Genomic DNA, 20,579 nt, shown 5'->3' on the forward strand with positions numbered 1-20,579 from the left:
CTGTGTAGAGTGTGCGGGGTGTGTGTCGCTGTGTGCGGGGTGTGTGTGTCTGTGGGGTGTGTGTGTCTCTGTGTTTCTGGGTGTGTGTGTCGCTGTGTGCGTGTGCGGGGCGGGTGTCTCCCGGCGAGGGGCGGCGTGTGCCCGTGAGCGGGTGCGGGGGGCGCGGCGTGTGCCCGGCCGCTGGGCTCGGCTCGGCTCGGCTCGGCTCGGCTGCGCTCGGCTCGCCCGGGGCCCGGTGCCGCCGAGGGACGGGCGGAGGCGGCGGGGGCAGCGCGGGGAGCTCCCGGCGGGGTTTCGGGAGGCGGCTCGCAGCGCTGCCCGCCGGGCTCGGAGCGATGCGGCGGCCGCCCTGCCCTGCCCGCCGGCGGCGCGGAGCCGCGGGGCCGCGGGCGGCGGCGTAGGGAGCGGGGCACGGGCAGCGGAATGGGGGCGCCCGGCGGAGCGCGGAGCAGCCCCGGGCCCGCGGGCACCCCGGCGGGAACCGCCTGACGGAGCGGCGCGGAGGTGAGCGGGGACGGGGCAGCACCGGGCACAACCGGGCCGAGAGCTCCGCGGGCCGTCTCGGAACTTGGAGCCCCGAGCCCCCGAGTGCCGGGCGCGGGGGGTCGGGGCCGCTCCGTGCCCGCATCCCCCGGAGCCACCGGCACCGCCTGCCCCGGCGAGGAGCGCTGCTCCTGCTGAACTTACCGGCGGCGGGGCCGGGAGGGATACAGGACCGGGAGGGATGCGGGACCAAGAGGGATGCGGGACCGAAAGGGATTCGGGATCCAGAGGGATGCGGGACTGGGAGGGATGCACGACCTAGAGGGATGCACGACCAAGTGGGATGCGCGACCCAGAGGGATGTGGGACCGGGAGGGATGCGAAGCCGGGGGAATGCGGGACTGGACGGGATGCGTGGCCTCGCTCCCCCACGGGAGTTGCCGGCAGCATCGGGACTCGCATCCCGAAGGACGGTGCTGGATTTTGTCTGCCCTTGCCCTAAATGACATCCCGCACCGAGCACCTGCACCCTCGCAGAGCGGGTTAAATGCCGGTTTCAATTGTTATTCTTTCGGGCAGCCCTTGACCTGGCTGTGAGTCATCTGGGTGACCCACGTGCCCTCAGCATGGGAAAGGTGACAGTGGTACCGGAGGGGTGTTCGCTGCTGTGATGCTTGCAGAAGAAAAATGCTTTTTTTATCGACCCCTCTTTGAACTGCCAGGCATCTCGCAGTTCATAGTGTATCAAATTCTGCAGGGGGAAAAAAAGGAAAAAAGAAAAAAGGGCTGATTTTCAAGACTCTTCATAAGTTCATTTGTTTACTATGGAGCAGTGACTTCAGTGGTCTCTTTGGTATAAAAACATTCTGCTTGTGTGATATTTTTGGTGGCATTGACAACAGATTTGTTAGTCATGGTTATGAATATGGTAATGTGCGAGTCTCCCATTAAATTCTCCATGCTCTAAGGTAACATGGTTGAACAGTCACCTACCAAGTCTTGCGTTCCCGAGCAGCATCACTTTGAATTCACAGCCTGTTTGACCACTTCTTCTTAACTTTTCCACCGCATTGTAAAAAATATTTGGTCCTCCTGCGGGTCAGATGTGAACCCTAAGTTTTTGTGCATCTCCGTGCTGGCGAGCTTATGTAATGCAGTGCCCTGTGCGGAATGCAGGAGGGGATCAAGGAGCACAGAATCTCCCGGGTGTGAAGGGACCCGCCGGGATCGAAGCTGGGAGGAAGGATTTTTGGGAACAGCATTGTCTTTGTGGTCACCGTGCCTCTGTGTGTGTGTGCCTGTCCCCACGGAAAGCTGAGCAGGGTTTTTCTGTTCTGAGGACGTTCTCCCCGATCCTGGGCAAAGCTTCTTCAGTGTTGATTGCCTTCTCCTTAATGATGTCGGGTGTCACTGCTTCCCAGGGCTCCGTGGAGCTGCTCAGAAGCCCTTGAGAACACTTTTCAGCCAGGCAGGTACTGTGTAAATGCAAATTACTGTATTGCTGCTTTAAAAATGCTTTTCAGAAGTTAAGGCGGTATCTTTAGGCAGCTCATTGGAACTTGTAGCCAAATGCCTGCTCAGGGAGCTCAAAGCAGACTAAAGGAACTGGCATTTTGACTAGTACTCCCTCCTAAAGAAATCTAGCGTGGTTTCTGGAGAAAAGGCAGAAAAGCACCCCTATTTGGGTGTTATCAGATGTGTCACTCTTTGTTCTGGCCATGAGTATTCGCTCCCAGTTTCCCTGCATGTAACTTGGCAGTAATTATCAGCTGAAGAAACGCTTCAGCCCCAGACCCTTGGGTGGATGGAGACATGAAGGTGCTTCCCCTGACCACGGCACCCCGGCCCTCTGTGAGCCCCCTGCTCTCTGTGCTGGGGCTCTGCTCCTCCTCTGCTTGTACTTTTATTCTCAGGTACAGCGGGGATCAATACACTGTCAGCTAGGTGCAAGACTTCCCAGGCAAGAACTGTACCTCAGATACTGCCACAGAGCACATTTCTAGAACTAAAAGTAAAGAAAAAGGTCGAGGTGCTGGTTTTTGGTTTAGTTGTTTTTTTATTCTTGTAAAGTGGTGAAGAGAAACTAGATGGAAAAGGACTTGAGCTTGAGAGTAACCTCTGATCAGGTTATATATCTTGCAAGTGCATAGAACATTAATAGAATTCCTTATTTTTATTACTGAGGCTTCTGAGAGAATGATTTCTGTTTTATTGTGCATTGCTTTCACTGTAGTATTGAAATCTCATTGGTTTTGTAATGTGTTTTTTTAAAAGGTGTTGTTACTTTTCATAACCCCTTTCTGCTTTGGTAGAATCTCTGAATAGCTTCTAGGATTGCGTTAAAGGTAATGCAAAGCTCAAAATTCTTTGATCAGCTTCCTTTCTGCAAAGATTTATTTCAGGCAACCTTAAAAAAATCCTTTAGAATGTCAATTCTGAGGTCTTTTCATGTTGTGGATTTAATAGACAAGGTACTGTCAGCTGAGCTATGAGTCTTGCTAAGAATATGATTACGTTGTTTTTTGAGAGATGTAGTTCTTGAAAACATACCTTGGAGAAGAAAATTCACAATAGCTATGTGCAAATAATTTTTTTTTCCTACAACAGATGGAAGAGCAGTCAAGGGTGGCTAAAATTAGTTTGAAACAGAATAGATTATTCCTACAAGTACAGTAGTATAATTTGTACAAAATGAGCCAAATCCTACTAATTGTTACACTGTAACTGGTGTAAATATAGAGTAATTTATTTGCCTGGATTTTCTCCTTCTTTAAGAAGAAATGCAGAACACAGGGGATTGTGAGGCTGTTGGATTTTGACATGCTTGCAAAAGTCAGTTTTTCCTGAAACCCAGTGGCAGAATATGGCCCCCCACTCTCATCTTGACAACAGCATAATATTCACTCCCTGAGACTCCAGTTCCAAATTTGCTGTAATGTGATTGTGGGTAGAGGGTTGCTGAATGACTCAGATGAATGTAGCTCAGAGTAAACAAACATGTAAATCATTTCTGGCTAGAGACAGAGAAAGGAAAACATGAGAAGAAAAAAGCCAACCTGCAGGATGAGACATTTATAAAGTCATATTTAGCAGGGATCACCAAGTTCAGCACAGGGTGCAACCATCAGAAAACCTGAGGTCTGGAGTTGCCTCGGTGCTTTATCTCTGGAAATGAGAGGCACCTGTGTGGAGTGAGTGCCTAAATGCAGGTTTTGCACAGAGCAGAGTTCTGCAGTTGCTTGGGCTGACAGCCTGGTACAAAGGTGGGCAGGTTCCTCTCAGCACCTGCATCTGGCACTTTTCAGAGTCTGAGAGCTGGGAACCCGCTGTGCTGCCTGTCCCAGAGAGACAGGGTGCTGCCAGGGATGGCTGCTCATCCCTACCATGTCCGGTTTGGGGGAAAAAAGTGTGCTATACAAGCTAGCAAATGATTCCTGAAAGTTTCTGAGCAGGAAATCCTGGTGAGCCATGTGGAATTGGTGTGAATAACTGCAGACCCAGTGTGTGGTTCAGATTAAGAAGTACCAGAGCAGGTCAGTGGCTTTTAAACAAGTGTGGGTTTCTTAGCTAGACAAACACTAAATCAGAGCAAGGCCAAGGCTGCTCTCAGTTGATTTTCCTGCCAAGGGAGATGGCCAGTAAGCACAAATCACTGCACCAGAGCATCCTGCCAGCCAGCTCCTCTTGGATGGCCAGGCCCAGTGCAGCTGGGGCTCAAGGGAGGATGGAGCTGTCCCTGGGAGAGGGAGCTGCCATGGCTGCAAGGGGCAGGGCTGTTGTTCCTTTCAGCTCTCTGAGCTGCCATGGCTGCAAGGGGCAGGGCTGTTGTTCCTTTCAGCTCTCTGAGCCATTCCGCTTCAGTGTGTTTTCAGGCTAAGTTAGGTTAAGTTCCCTCTTGGGGAAGCCAGAAATGTGTTGGCATCCAGAGTTGAAATGAGGAGAGCTGGGGCTGGTCCCCTCCTGCTGCTGCATGAGGATCAGCTCCCTGGAGCTCTGCCTCCCTGCTGGATAACCTGCCTCATGTTCTGGCTGCTTTTATCATCATGGTAGAGAGGCTGCTGCGTTGTTGTGAGCAGCTCTTCCACATAAAAGTTGTGCTCTTCTTCCTGAGGTTTGCTGCCTTGCAGAGCAGTGAGTGAAGTGTGGCATGGCATCCTTGCAGTGTTCCCTCTGAGGTGGTGGCTGGGAAAAGGAGGAATTAGAGACACAAGGAGTATTTCTCTCTGCCTATGAGTACCAGGTAGACTTGGGTCCTCATGTTCTCCTCCATTTTTTATGTTCTTTAGAGCACATTTTATGTGGTGTTGGTCACAGTGGCCATGATAGGGGACCTGACCTAGGCAGCAGGATGGTTTGTGCTGATGGGAATGATGGGTGTTCCTGTTAGCTCATTAGACACATATTATTATTTATTCTCAGCTCAGTCTCTGGATTCAAGCCAGGAAGCTGCTTTGTCCTTATTCCCTTCTCCCTTCTCTCCCTCTCTCTCCCTCTTCACGTGCACTGAACATGTTCCAGTGAGAACTGAAGCAATTTCCTGGCCCCTCTCACGTGTCCTGCATCCCTTTTTTCATCCTTAGAGAGCAATCTGATTCCCTCTTTGGGAAAGACTGGCTTAAGCACCTGAATAGAGTCAGATAGGTTCCCTATCATGTCTGCTAATTAAATTGTAATGCTCATTACCACAGGATGCTGTGGAGGCCAAAAGCACAGGCAGGTTGAAAAACACGAGGTGAGTTCACAATGCACAGAGAGAGGACAGAAGGAGGAAGGTCTGGGTGTAACCTCTGGCTCCCTGGAATTTCCAGATGCAGGGACAGCTCAGAAGGGCACCCAGACTGCTGCCCATCCCCAGGGATGGCATCCTGGGATAGAAGGAGCATGGATTTAATCCATTCCTGTGTTCTCCCAGCTCTGACATGCACAGCTTGCTAAAACAGCAGTTTCTGCTCAGTAAAACAGGGAGGGAAGGATAGAGCCTATGGAATAGTGTTTATTGGGCATTTTGGCTCCAGAATGATAACCAGGGTAGAGATTTCAGCATGCTCTCACAGGTATTAATGGATTAACATAGGAAGCTGCAAGAATTTCATTGTGTGAAGCCTTACTGACAAAAGCAGTGAGAGGATGAAGCCATTTGGGGCTCAGGGCTCTTGCTGGGACCACAAGATGAAATAATTCCTGTCTCTCATTCGCTCTTTGTGTCCTGTTCATTCTGGTTTGTGCTGCATTACGAAATGGAGGTGCTGATCTCTTACTTAGCCTGGAGCTGCAGTTAATGGAAATCTCTGTATTTTGTGTATTGGGGTATTTGAAAATTTCCAGGAGGAAAGACCTCCAGGTTTTTAAAATTGTCCTAACGCCCTAAAGCTGTTCATAACAGGAGCAAGAGGGACAAGGATTGCTAGGATGGCAGTGCCTTGTCACCCCCTTCTCCTGTGAGGTCGAGGGATGTGGTCAGTGAAGGGACAGGGGGCTCTGAGGGGGTCCCTGGGGAGCTGCTGGGGAGGCTGATTCAGAGAAGCATCTGCTGCAAGACAGGGATTTTCTAACTGAAAAGAAGAGGTTATGTGGACAAAGGAAGTAAGATGTGATCTATGGAAGAGGGCAGGAGAGCACAGAGAATGTTTGAACAAAAAGATGCAAAGTCCCTGCAGGGGCTATAGTGAAAAGCCTTTTCCCAGATCTTTCTGTCCTGTGTAACACCATCAGGGGATCCTCATCTGGGAAGAGCAGACTGAGCCTCTGAAGGATCTTAAAAGTTTGCTTCTGCTGCAGTATCTCATTTCTTCAGCAAGAAAATGAAGATGAACTTTCCTCTTGGGGGAGTCCCTGATGAACTTTCCTCTCGGGGGAGTCCATGAGGGCCATACTGGAGCTGGCTGGGCCCAGTGGCTCCAGAGGGGCTGCAGAAGGGACCAGGGCTGCCCAGACACAGCCCTGTGCTCCAGCAGCCTCCTGCTTCCTCGGCAGGGAGAGCAGCAGCTCCTCTGAGGTCCCGCTCCAGCTTGGATGCACAGGAGGAAAGAGATGCCACGTCCCTGTTCCAGATAGACCCCGAGTCCCTCCTCTGTGCCATGGATTTAAGGGGCACAAGCTGAGCCCAGACCAGGGCAGGGAGATGCTCTGTAGCTGGGAAAAGGGCTCCAGGCTTCTCAGATTTAAAGTCTAAACCAAGGTCTAAACTTCTGCCTTAAATTGCACATCTTTGTTTAAGCGCGAGCTCCGCGTTTCTGGGCTGTTAGGGCAAATGTTCTGACATTTGTGTCTTTCTGTGGATCTTGAGCTGATGCCAGGTTTGGAGTGGTGCCCTCCCAGCTCTCCTGACTTCTCCCCCAGCTGCAGGGTGCCCAGGAGCTCAGCGCTGGATCAGCCTGGGAGCTGGCAGGGGTTTGCTGTGGTCCTGCCCAGCCGCGCCTGCGCAGCCGGAGCAGCTCCGCTCGCACATTATCTCCTGCAGCTTTCCCTGCACCCTGTCTGTAACCTAATCAAACAGGCTGAGCAGCTGGTGAGTGGGAGCCTTGCCTGTCAAAGACAGGAGTAGGAATATCAGCAGTCAACAAGCCATCACTTCAGCTACTGGCACAAAATGGAATGGGGAAGGGTAGGCACCCCTCCCAAAATAAACCCATTGCTGTCCACAGGAGCCACATGAACCCCGGGCTGACTGACTGAAATAGTTTGGGAAAAGACAGGATGAAGAGTGGCTTGGCTGAAAAGAAATGCAGGATGCTGTATTTGGATGAAAGGGAGGTGTTTTAGAAGTGTTTTACATGCAAGGGTCTCTGGATGATCTCCAGTCAAAAAATAGTTCATCTGCCACTGGCCATACACCTGTGGGGTGGGTTAGGGAACACAAAGATGAGCAGATCTTTTGGGTTGTCCTCTGATTTTGACAAAGATTTGAATGTACTCATGAATGGAGCAGAACTTAAAATAGGTGGTTTTGTCCTACAAAAATCTTACAGATTCCTGGTATGTTGCTCCAGTCTTCGGCATAACAGCCAGCAAGCTCCCAAAGTTTTAAATTATTTATGCAAAGAGGAGCATCCAGAGAATCCAAGAGCCTGGTAGTTAAATCTCTCAGTAGAGAGCTGGGGAAAGACAAGGAAAGGCTGGAATTCAGGCCACCAACACTGGTCTTTCTTTAGGGAATAAAGATCAGATTTGTCAGAGTTATTAGCTCTGCCTGATCCCTGCTCAGGGACATTCCCAGTCCAAGGCTGAGTTAAATTCTCAGAATTTCCAGTTCTTGCCAGGCTGAAGGGAACTGTGGCTCTAGTTAGTTCTGAAGAACTGGCTCTTCTCTCTCACCAGTCCTGGAGCTGGCTATGGGTTGAATTGTTGTTGAAAACTGAAGGGCCCTTCTGTGAGCATGGGAGCAGCAATGGGAAATGAAAAAATTCCCACTGACTTGAGCAAGATTTAGATCTGGGCATGAAGAATAATGTTTTATTTCAGAAGTTCTCACTGTCCTCTGAAGGGTTTGTTTTCATTCTTTCTGAGGGCACACTGTGTGATAGCACCAAAATTCTGGGTGAAGCATTTGGGGTGTAATGAAAGAGTGATGCTGCTGCCGTGACCTTCCTGCACATTTTGGGATTAATCTTTCTCTTCTGCAAAAACCAGCTGCAAACAAGGCTTCCCCTCCTGTGTCACTGAGCTGTGCAGAGCAGGCCAGTTCAGGACTGTTGTGTGGGTTTGCTTTTTTAGCATCAGAGCTGTTTTTTGCTGCTTCTGCGTACAGACCAGAGGTGTGTGTGGAGCAGGGACATGTGCCTTGTGCCAGTGACCTCTTCAGGAGCATCCTTCTGTCCCTCCCAGAATGGGGGCTGGCTCAGCCCAGGAGTTTGGGCAGATCATCAGGCTCAGCCCTCTGGAAGCACAGAGTTACAGATGGGGTAAAAGCTGTGTGTTGTTTTGTGACAGGCTGAGGTGAAGGGAGCTGAGGAGCTGCTGAGAGCACAGAGGAGTGATCCCTGCAGTCCTGCTGCAGAGCCCCTCTCAGAGTCTTTTAATCTGGTTATTCTGCTTGGCTGAAGTCCTTTAACTGCCAAACTTGGAGCACTGAGGCTGTGAGAGGATGCTGTGCCTGATTGTTCCAACATTTAAACCAGGATATAACCACAAACACCTGTGCAATCTCTGCTGTCAGGTTATTCACAGCAACAACACTGTTACATAGGTTTTTTTCCTTGTTAATGGCCATTTCAAACCCTGATGCAGGTTCTACAAATGGCTCTGGTGTTCCTGGATGTGTGGCCAAACGTGTTTTTGCCAGCTCATAGGTTGGACTCTCATTTTCAGTGATGTTTGTAGGAGATTTTGGGCAGCCACAGGATGTGGTTCTGTTTGATCCAGACACTGATGCTTGAGCCTGAGAGCCTTTTCAAATGCCCTCTGGTCACACTGGCAAGGTGAGAGCTGTCACACACACTAAGGGTGGGTTTTCCTCCCTTTCCAAGGGATCACCAGGCTCGAGTGGGAGCAGCTGGGGATGCAGGGAGAGCATCCACACAGCACTGAGTCCTGGCCCACAGCACGTTCCTGTGCTTAAATACTGAAGCATTGTGAAGAGAATGCAGAGTTGAAAAAAAAGAAATAAAATTAGGCTTTCAGTTCTTGTTCACCTCTGGAAAATCTGGAGTATGTTAATGGCATTATTACTGTGCCCATACTGCAGCTTAAATCGGCTTTATGGATTGAGCCTCTTAGCGTGGAGTTAGGATAGATTAGCAGCATTTCCACCCATTTTACAGGCAAGGAGAGAGAAACACAGCAGCAAGATTGAGAAGCCCAAGCGAGGTTTCTTCCTTCCTTGAGGCTGTGCCACACAAAGCTGTCACTGAGTTCAGTTTATTAGCTCAGAAGCAAATGAGCAGTGTGCTGCTGAAAATGTGGATACATGAGGGGCACCATCCTGCTGTGTGGATTTTGTGATGGATGGATTCTCATTTTATTCATCTTTTATCATCTCAGCACACAGAACATGCCTTTGTGAGTACTAAATGGGGAATCAAGTCATAAAGAACTGAGACTTCAGATGTGAAAAGTGAAGAGTATGGGCAGTTCTTCAGTGGCAGTGAAGTCTCTTATAGGGAAGATCATTTATAAGTATAATGGGTAACTGATGCTGCTCAGAAGTACTGGTTTGTTTCCAAATTAACAAACACATAAGGAGACCTGCTCGTGCCTCATTTAAATTCTTTCTTTATCTTGGTTTGGAACCAGAGGCCCAATCTAATACTTTTCATCCAGCACTCTTGTTTAATCCATGTGGATCAATTATCATTATCAAGAGCTGCTGCTGAAGAGAACGTCCTGCACCTGAAAAATGAACTCTGGAATCAGCCTGCTCTGACTGCAGGGTTTTTCTATCCCACATGGATCTCCTCAGTGCAGTGGAAATGCTGGAGGCACAAGGGGTGTTTGAATACCAGGATTTTTAGTTGGAGCATCTCCATTTTTGTAGATGTTTAGAGCATGACTGCACTTTGCATGAGTGCTTGAATCCCTGAGAACTGATGGATGCTGCAAAGTGATGGGCTGTTCCTGGTGGAAACCCAGTCATCTGCTGGCATTGGAGCAGCCAGGGAGTGTTTGTAGCACTGCTGACAGTACCTTTCATGAGACCTTATGGGGCAGAAAAGCACAGCTTTAGTTCAGAGGAAATATTAAAACCCAGCAGTGTGGGACTGTGGCAAGAGTGAATCCTGTTTGTGTTTGTTACAGCCCAGGAATGGTCCATGACCTGAGCATCTTCACCCTCCAGGGTAATGTCAGAACAGTCTTTGCAGACCCCCTCCATGTTTCCTGCTAGCCCACACCCTATTTCTGCACAAGGCACCAGGAGATGGTTCTGTTTTGGTCCATATTTCTGCTTTATTGGGTTCTAAACTCTCCCTAAGGCAGCACACACCCAAGCCCAGCACAGCACTGGTGATGTATGGATAGAGACATTCTCCTCATTGTTCTCTTTTCCCATTTTGTGGGTGCTGAGGAGGGCAGATAGAGCCCAAAAATGAGAGTGACAATAGATTTAACTTAAAGCTTAGCAGGCTTTGGGGCTGAGCAGTGGAGAAGTTCAGTGGCAGCATGTGACAGACCACACTGGTGGGACATGAAATGGGCAGCAGTGCACAGAGATGCTTTGATGTGCTCCCAAAGCTTTGCAGCACCTTCCCTGCTGAGCTGGAGGAGAGTTTTAGTTTGGAAACTCTAGTCAATGGCATCACAAGTGCAAAGAAGCAGGAAGGAGCCCAGGATAGTGACTTTTCAGTTTTAGCTGTGCAATTAGGAGTTATGTCACTGGAGCCTGCAAGACAAGTGGGTCTGCATAGGCAGAGTGAAATTCAGAGTGCACAAAATGCATTTGAAACAATTTGGCTCTGCTCTGGCTGAAGCAAAGGGAAGGAAGAGCATAGCTAATTAATAACTAACACTAAGAAAGAAAATAGGCAAGGAAGTTAAAAGTCTGGATTGGTCTAAGTGCCTTTGTGCTCCAAGATGACATATAAATATATACAGATTTAATTAGGAGAGGGTTATTTGAAATCTCAAAGCCAACTATCAGCCTCTCACTCTCTCACAATATTTTGTTACAGCCTACTATAAAAAAGGCAGTTAATTAAAACAGATTTATTCATCCAATCATGCAGGTGTTACAATGAGACAGTGTTTCCAGAACCTGGGTATTTTTGTTCAATTTAATGGAAAGTAATAATATCATGTAGGAGGTGTCTCTAAGAGGCAATATTCATCCCTCCTGCCTTCGGTGTGTTCAGTGCCTCTGCCCTGAGCCCAGCAGGCTGCAAACACTCCCTGAGATGCTGTCCTGACTCCAGGTGTGAGCAGGGAGCATTTCCCTGTGCTCGTGTCACTTGCAGTTGCTGATGTTGCTTGCTCAGGCTGTGCCCTGAGGATTTGCAGCTGATGTTAATGCAATCCATGAAGTGGAGTCACCTTGAGTTTGCATTTATCAGCTTCTGCAAGTGCAGACCTGCTGCTGCACTGCAACAGAGGTGTCCCTGCTGCTGTGAGCCAGCCGGGACAGACCTGGGAGCTGCAGGGCTCCTGCTTGGTGCTGTGGCCAGCCCTGCACAAACCAGGGTGGGCAATGGGGTGTCTGTCTGTGTGTCTGTGTGTCTGCTGAAGTGGTGTGATGGTTCCAGTTGTGGGGTTCTCTGGGTCTGGATTGAAGGCACTTGAGAGGGTAATTCATGTTGGGACTCAGGTGTTTATTATTTCTGATCAGTAAAACTGATGGTCTCACAACCATGAGTTTGGCAGCTTTTCATTAGAAGGCACAAAATGGCCAACAATCTCTTGTTACAAGGGCTTTTAAGACTAAACTCTCCAATTAAGAGCTGACACCTGGATTATTTTCCCTTTTAACCCAATAACTGATCCCAAAGAGCTGCAATGGGACTTTTCTGCCCAATTACCAAATCCCACTGAAACCCATGGAGAAGGAGGAAGAAGCAGCATGAAGAAGAAACCCAGGATGACACTCTGTGCCCTCCATCTTGCCTCCATCCACAATATAGTAAAAATCCCAAAAGCTCAATTTCTCACCAATTGATGCACCTACACTGCTCTCTATAATCTATTTCACACTTTTGTGGATTCCAGTCTATCTTGAAGTCTGGGAAACTTTCTCCATGGATGAGGGTCAAAGTCAGTGTTGCCCTGGGGGTCAGGGCACCCCAGAGCAGACACAGAAATATTCCCAGTGCCCTGGGTTTCCACAAAGTGTTGTCACCTTTGCCAGGCTTTAAGGAGCTCATTCTTGAGTCATGCTGAACCCTTTGAGGCAGTTTCCCCCTCACTCTTGTAGCAGCATTGGTGTGTGTTTGTGAGCAGATCAGACTGTGAGATCTTTGGCACAAGGGCAACTGTCACTGTGATATTTTCTGAAAAAATCCCTTCACCAGGATTTCTTCTCCTGGGAAGCTGAGAAGCCTCAGAGAAAAATGTAAATAATAATTATCTGATTCTCTTCTCCTGTGTTTGCTGCTTTGGAATAAGGACATTGTTTACCAACTGGTCATTGTTTGATTGGTTTTATGTAAATTGTTTTTACTTAATGACCAATCACAGCCAGCTGTGCCAGACTCTGAGGAGTCAGTCATGAGTTTTTATTATCATTCTTGTTCTGTTTGTATTCTTCTCTTTCTTTAGTAAAGTTTTAGTACAGCAGAATAGAATAGAATAGAATAGAATAGAATAGAATAGAATAGAATAGAATAGAATAGAATAGAGTAATAAATCAACCTTCTGAGAACATGGAGTCAGATTCTCATCTCTCCCCTCATCCTGGGGCCCCTCACAAACTCACCAGGCAGCATCCCTGGAGCTGTCGCTGCCCTTTGTTTCCTTCTGTAGAAAGTCGAAGTCCAGAAAGAAATTTGGGAAACATACAGGTAGCACTTGATTTTTTTTCCCACCTGAAATGTCAGCCAAGTGACATTTGTTGTCAGACACAGTGTGACAGCCTGGACCATCCTGCTAAGGGCTTGCAAGGAGCCTCAGGAGCTCTCCTGAAATACAGGGAATTCTTGGAGGAGTCCAGCTCCTTTCACCCAGGCCCCTCATCCTGTAGCTCTCCTGGAAGGTGATCCATGGTTTTTGGCTTCAGAGACCATCTCACAAGTGTGACACTGTTTGCTTCACCTGACCCAGCAATTTACAGTGTGCTTGAGTGCTACTGTCATTAAAAGTACCACAGAAAACTCAACGTATGAATAAAGGGAAACTAATAATCCTCATATTAAAAAAAAATCCCACCAAACCCAGTTTTGAGGTGCAGAATATACCCTTAGGCAAAAGATTTTACTAAGGAAAATAAATCATCCATGACTGAGCGAGGGTGGACTGCTCCGAGACACCCCAGGGATGAAGTAAAATCGAGAGTACCAGCAGGAAAAATAAAGATTTGAGGTAGAGAAGCATCTGCAACTTGGAATCCCTCCAAATTGCACGCTGTGAATAAATAGCTCTTGGAGCTTCAAGGCCTGGCCTTGGGGATGGGACAAGGACTGCAGTGCCATCAACCCATAGCAGGAGACAGGCAGGGCTGAGGGGCAAATTCAGCAGGGACTGGTGCAGGGGGGATGCACTGCAGCTGCCAGGGTCAGCTGGGTCAGCAGCAAGCAGCACCTTTAATCATTTTAATGTAAAGCTTGGAGCAAAAGCGGGGCAGAGGGAAGAGCTGTAGCCACCATGATCATATGGGCAGGGCCCATATGGCTTCTGGCCCTCCTCGTCTTCATTGTGGAAATGCAGGGGAAACCAGTGGGGAAAAAAAGCAAATTTGTCAATTCAAGTAACAGTTTACTAACAAACACAAAATGCTTGGATTTGTCCATAGGTGTGTGGAATCTTTCTTTCTTTTTTGCCAAGGTTGGGATTAAATGCACAAGACATTTTTTTGGTTGGGACTCAGAGGTTTGTTAGTTCTTATCTCTGTCACAGTCTCACAAACTCTGAGTTCTACAGAGTTTGCCGCTCTAACAAACTGAAAATGGAGCCCCATCTCTCTCTCTACAAGGCCTTTAAAGGATAAACTGTCCAATTAACAAATGACACCTAAATTATTTTACTTTTAACCCAATAACCAACCACCCCTGCCCCTCAATGAGGAGTTTTTTATCCAATTACACAAAACCACCCAAACCCATGGAGAAGGTGGTGAAGAAGGAGCAGCCTCTGCCCTAAAACCTCCATCTTACTTTATATATATTACTACATTCCAAACCCTTAAACTCTTTGTTTTCCACCCTGTGATATCACACACTTCTATTCAAACTCCACACCCACAATCCCAGTTCTATAATTCCATTTTGGAAGCTTCTCCACAGCCTCAGGTCAATGCAGTGTTCACTTGGGGGTCAGTGCCTGCCAGCACAGATAGGCTGAAATGCCCAGGAGAGCAGTGTTTGTGCTCCCCAGAGGTGCTTGCAGCTGGTAAAATCCACTCCACCACGTTTTGATCAGAAATCAGGTAGCGTGGACCTGAGCTGCAGTTCTGGGAGTGTTCTGGTTTGAAAACCCAGGTGTCTGCTAAGGAAGGCAGGAGCCTCCCCTGAAATGGAGAATGTAAACCCCCTCCCTCTGAATTATTATAATTTTGAAATTAGGGGCTCTCAAGCAAAGATATGGGAGCAGGAATAACAGTTCCTTACTAGGAAAACTAAAAATACAAATACAATAGTATAAACAACAACAACAACAACAAAATACAAAACAAAACAAAACAAAAAAACACAAAAGAAAAACAAAAGAAAAACCAACAAACCACTGCCAGAGTCAGACCATGCCCTGCCCCCTGTGTGCCAGGGGGTGTCCCAGCCCCATCCCATGGGGGCTCAGCCCTCCTGCAGTGCCAGCTGTGGCTCTGCTGCAGCAGGGATCCTGCACAAGGGGGGAGTTTTCCTCTGCAGCTCCAGGGCTGCTGCAGATGGGCCTGGGCTCCCTCTGGCCATGCAGGGCAGCAGAAAGCTGCTCCTCTGGCAATGCAGGGGGCAAAGGCTGCTGTGCTGTGCCAGGCTCAGATTGGATCCAGGTAGGAATGCTTGGCTCCTCCCCTGGGCGGAGCATCTCCCCATGGGATGCTGGGATTGGATCAGCCCTGCAGGGACACTCAGTGGCCATGGACAGCAGAGATCTCCTGGAGGGAGGGTTGGCTGTGGGAGAGAGAAAGGAAAAACTGCCCATGAACAGCAGAGAACTGCCCCACCTTTAATAGATGACAATAGAACACACACCCCCAGCTAAATCTTTCAGCCTAAGACATGGAGGAAGGAGTCAGACCTGGGCCAAAGGTAGCTGAAGAAAGCAAACAGAAAATTTGGCCTAATGCATTTATGACAGAATTAAAAAGAGGTCATCACTGGCAGCAAGATCTAGCTAAGAAATCAAAGTGCGTGGTTTCCTGCTGGAGAAGACAGGAAAGTTGGTGCTGAATCTGGCTTCCCACTGGAGAGCTGAGCTGGCAAAGGTAATTAATGACCAGGGCATGGAAATCTCAGAGAAACAGGCTGAAGATGCTGAGGAAATTTAGACAGGCTGCAGGTTCTGTAACACTAAGCAAAAATCAGGTCCCTCATGGCACTTCAGAACACAGGACCCAGGGAATATAACCTCAGTGCTTTGAGAAGAATTTGGCCTTAGTTCATCAGAGGAAAAAATTACTTCTGGTTTTGTTTTTTTCATGAATATAGAGGTAACTAGCTACTAAATGCAAACCCATTCCTTTAGTACAGTTACAGGAAGAGACCTGAAAAATTAGGTTTTGAGGAAATTGTGAACCTGAATACTTTTGGTGAATCCAAATTAAGTCTTGTATGTAATTAAGCTAGCAGGGATGCAGGGTAATCTTAAAAGAGTCAAAGAATTAATTTTAGATTTGTGACAGAAGCAAGATCAGACTCAGTGTTTTAATCAATCATGCAGTCTGTCTAGGAACAGCTCAGAATTTGAGGAACGTCCCAATTTTCCCTTGTGATGATGCATGTAACATGTCTTCCATGGATATTATTTCTGCAGTAATTTTTGCTGTTCTTCTATGAAAACTAGATTGTGGGTAATAAAATTTAATGGACAATGTTCAAGAATGCTAACAGCTAATTACATGAACAAGGAAATGTGTAAAACTAACCATGGAGCTTGAAATTATGGAGCTGTGCATGCTCATTATGCCAATGTCCATTGAAAGAGTAAGGGAGAAAATCCCCAGGTCTTCATTCATTATCTCTGCCAGTTGCTTGTTATACAAGCTGGGTTTAGCCCTTTGTATCTGTTTTTTAATCAGACACTTTATCTGCTTTTCTGTAACTGGAAAGAAGAATGCTGACATTGAAGAGGAGAGCTGTGCAGTGAAATTTATTGCAAATAGGAAGAAGCAAAAATTGAATTCTAGGAACAGAACAGGTTCCTGTCACAGCAACCAAGAGCAGGTTGTGCTTGCTTGCAGGCACCAGTGGTGCCACACACCCTAAAACCAGATGAGAGCAGCAATCAGAAGCACAGCTGTGAAAAGCTGCTTGCCCAGAAGGGCAGTGGAGCAATCCCCAGTCCCTGGGATGTGGGATGGATCAAATTCTGCTGCTGAGAGTCCCAGTGAGAGTCCTGATTACTTTTCAGCCCCAGAGAAGCTCTCAGGTGTGACGGTGTTCACAGGGGTTCTTGGATTGGGAGAGAGACCAGGATCTGACTCCATGTTTCAGAAGGCTTGATTTATTATTTTATGATACATATTACATTAAAACTATACTAAAAGAATAGAAGAAAAGGTTTCATCAGAAGGCTAGCTAAGAATAAAATAACAAAAAATGAGGACAAAGGTTTGTGGGTTGGGCTGTGTGTCTGAGCCTGCTGGGCTGTGATTGTCCATTAATTATAAACATCCAACATGAGCCAATCACAGATGCACCTGTTGCATTCTACAGCAGCAGATAATCATTGTTTACATTTTGTTCCTGAGGCCTCTCAGCTTCTCAGGAGGAAAAATCCTAAGGAAAGGATTTTTCATAAAAGATGTCTGTGACACTCAGGTGCCTTGGGGATGGCACCCACAGAGGATTTTGCCACATGTGGTGGGGTTTGCTTCCTGACAGACCCACTCTGGTGGAACACCAGGCCATTCACATCACTGGCGTGAGAAACCAGAGTCAGGGCAGAGCTGGGCACTAATCTCATTTCCTGCACATTAATTCTGCCTGTTCTGCCATGGACCTGATGATCTGTGGGGAGCTGGGCTGGTGTGGTTTGGCTGCTTTGCTGGGAGTGTGGAGGAGTGCAGGGGGATGTCAGCCTGCACTCTGCCCCCAGCCAGTGCTGAGAGCTGTGACAGCTCTGGAAGCAGCCCTGGGAAGGGAGGATTGCATTCTGAACTCTGTGCTCACAGCAGGAGGAGGTTCAGGTCCAGGACTGGGGTCAGCCTGAGCAAGCAGGAGCTGGAAAAGAAGCACATGCCAGGTGAAACCATGTCCAGGTGATGTCTGACACCTGCAGGGGTGCCTCCAGCAGTTTGCAGAGTTCCTTAAATTCTCTGCCTGTTTCCTGTGTTCCAGTGAACACCTTAATCACAGCTCACTTCTTGCACAAGTTTTATTTATGTAGATCCGTTTAGATGGGGCAAAATAGGTGAGGGTGTCTTCAAACACCACCCAGGCATGGAGTAAAAAGGATGCTATAAAGGAAAGTAATGCAAACTGGTAACTTTCCATCTGCCCTGCTGTGTAAGGATTGGAATTGTGCCCCAGGATTAAATCCCTCTCTGAGATAGATGGGACTGTACAAACCCTTTGTTCCTTTCCAGGCTGTCTGCTAACTCCTGTAGCTGTCTAAGCATCAGATACTTGAATTTTCAGACCCTTCAGAGCCATAGAAGATGAAAGATTTCAGATGAAGAAGCAAGAGAGAGCCAAAAGAAAATGAGGATTTAAAGAACACTGCTTGTCAGAGGAGACCAGCAGTGCCTCATCACTGCACATCTGCTGCTCCAGTGCCTGGATTGAAGGAAAACATCAGCAGGGAGGTCTCACTCTGCACTGCAGAATCCCACAAGGGGTTCAGCTGTCAGTCAGTGCCTGAGGTGTGGAGTGGAATGAGGTTCTTTACTGCCTTGGATACTCTCTCAGAAGCTGGAAGTGTCTCCTGCTTTGCTTTCCTTAGAAAATGGGGGTGATGGTTCCTCTCTGTCAGGGCTCCCTGCCCAGGTGTGTCATGGGCAGGGTTTGCAGGAGGGCCTGTCTGGTGATGTCTACTCTGCATTTCTGTCTGTAGTCACACTTCTGACTGTGCTTAAATCAAGATCTCCAGTGTGCAGCATATTTTACAGCTGATTTTAAGCCCAGCATGGCAGTAACAGAGGTGTCCTGCAGCACAGGAGCTTCAGCAGGCCTTGGCTGTTAAGCAGGCCTGTTCAGAAATGCATTTCTGCTCTGCCAAAAGTGCTGTTAAATTGGTGACTGCTTTATTGGATTGAGTCAGAGGGATCCTCTGTCACTCCGTGTGAGCAAGGTGGATGATATCTGGCTGGAATGATTTAATGGATTTACAAAGCTGCCTCCATGGAGAACACCAGTGATGCTTCTGCACTGTGCTGGCTGAGTGATAACACCTTTCAGCTTTATAAATAGCAGAGCAGGCAATCCCTGCAGTGTGTGGGCTTGAGGCAGTGCACAAAGTGCCACTGTCACCCTGACCTGCTGCCAGAGCTCAGCACAGACACATCCCTTGCTGCAAGGATCATGATGGGGATTTTTCCAGCCAGGAAGGGGCTTGAGAGGAGGTGCAGGGGCTGCAGAGAAGATCTGGCATCCCCAAATGAAGCAGCTCCAGGAAATGGTCACAGCCCCAGGCCTGACAGAGCTCAAGCAGTGCTTGGACAGTGCTCTCAGGGTGGGAATTTTGGGGTGTCTGTGCAGGGCCAGGAGTTGGACTGGTTGATCCTTGTGGGTCCCTTCAGGCTCAGGATGTTCTGTGACTCTGTGTTTCTGTGATTCTTGTTCCCATTTCTCCCCTCTCTGTCCCACATCTCAAATCTGCAAGCTTTGGCTTAAAGTTGGGAGATTTTTAAACCCAGAGAATTTGGGACACTTTCTGTCTGGTTTCTGCATCAATGAAGTTCACTCCGTGACTCACACTCTTTACTTCACACCCCAGAGGCTAGAAACTTTTTTTTTCCTCTTTTTTCCCCCCAGAAGAACACATTCTCATATAATTATTGAACTCCCAAAGCTGAGGGCTGAAAATAAACCCCAGCAAGCGTGGCTAGACTCCCAGGGAAGTGACAAGCATGGCATGACTGCAATCCAGTCTAGTGGTGCAGCCTGTGAGCAGCTAGGGGAGCTCACAGCCCTGGGGAAAGCTGCTCTCCTGGGCTGAAACAGCTCCTCGATACCCTGCTGAGAGTGGTGCTGCTCACAGACCTGCTCCGTGGGGTGGTTTATCCTCCATCTCAAGCTCAATGCCAAAACTGTTGCTTTCAGAGTCACTTCAGAGGCACTTTGCAGACAGTGCAGTGCTGCTCCCTTGGCAGAGATCAGTATCTTGTGAGCCATCTGTCCTGTAAGAAACAATGCTGCCTTGTCAGGGAGATGGTGAGAACGATATCCTACACGCTGTAATCTGCGATTTAGCAGCTCCACGCAGACGTTCAGGAAAGGCTGGCAGCATGAAAAGCACAGCTTTTATCAGGAGTGCACAGATAGGAAGGAACCCCAAGCAGCCAGGGACGTTCTGCAGGTAGTCCTTGTTTGGGGAAATGAAGCAATTAGTTTGCTTTCCTCTCTGCAGGTTCAGTGCTCACCATCCCTGTTATGTGCAGTAAATCACAATTTTGGTGCATGGCTGCCATGATGACCTTTGGTTTAGGTAGAAGCCAGGAGAGCATAAACCAGGTGTGCAAAGGGAGAATTTGGTGGAATTGTGGGTGAATGAATGTGGGAAATGGATCTGTAGAGAGTTCTCAGGGTGTGACAGAAAACTCACATAGTGTACATCTGTATGCAAACCTTGAGATGAGAAATACTGATTTAGAGATGCCATGGAGAGAGGAATGGACCTAGAAAAAAGTTTCAAAGGATGGCCTTACAAATAAGACTAGGTACTTTGGAGAAATAGAACTATGGAAGGTGCATTGTATTAGTACCCACAAGGAGTAATTTTAGATGTTTGGCTTTAAGACATTTGCAGCATGGTGTGTCAAAAAGTTGATAGGGCAAGAAGCACAGTGTATTGTTATTAGGAAATAGTTAACTTCTGATTGTGATGGAGTGAATTGTAACGAGTATTGTCTCACCCTTCACATGAGGCTGAAAATGGAATAAAAAGTTTTGAAAATGCCTCTCAGTTACCCCATTTCTGGGTCAGTAAAGGGCATTTTCTGACACATGTGGAGGGAGGAGAGCTCGGCTCCTGCCTTGTTCCTCTGCCAGAACTGTAACTCTGCTGCCTAGCAGGGGTACCTGAGGGATGCACCAGGAGGGGACATGTGGCACCTCAGGAACTCCCAGCAGGGAAAATTCCTGACAGAGAGCAGGGCAAGGAACCTTTTCAGAGCCTTGGAGGGGAAAGATCAACACCAAGAG

At 48.0% G+C, this 20,579-nt stretch overlaps 1 protein-coding gene across 3 annotated transcripts in view; it reads left to right on the forward strand.

The window, feature by feature from the left end:
* The first annotated feature begins 288 nt into the window (after positions 1–288).
* The window catches only part of TRPC5 (transient receptor potential cation channel subfamily C member 5), a 103,602-nt gene continuing 83,311 nt past the window's right edge, over positions 289–20,579 (forward strand). Inside the window, exons 1-2 of one of the 3 annotated variants that reach the window (XM_064713071.1) lie at positions 289–504; positions 1,905–1,955. The gene's annotated coding sequence lies outside the window, so the exon portion shown is untranslated. Of the gene's footprint in view, positions 505–1,667; positions 1,956–20,579 lie in introns of those variants that run through there. The other 2 variants (XM_064713069.1, XM_064713070.1) reach the window with 2 other exon arrangements.

This window comes from Zonotrichia leucophrys, chromosome 4A, assembly GCF_028769735.1.
Source record: "Zonotrichia leucophrys gambelii isolate GWCS_2022_RI chromosome 4A, RI_Zleu_2.0, whole genome shotgun sequence".
Taxonomy (NCBI): Eukaryota; Metazoa; Chordata; class Aves; order Passeriformes; family Passerellidae; genus Zonotrichia; species Zonotrichia leucophrys.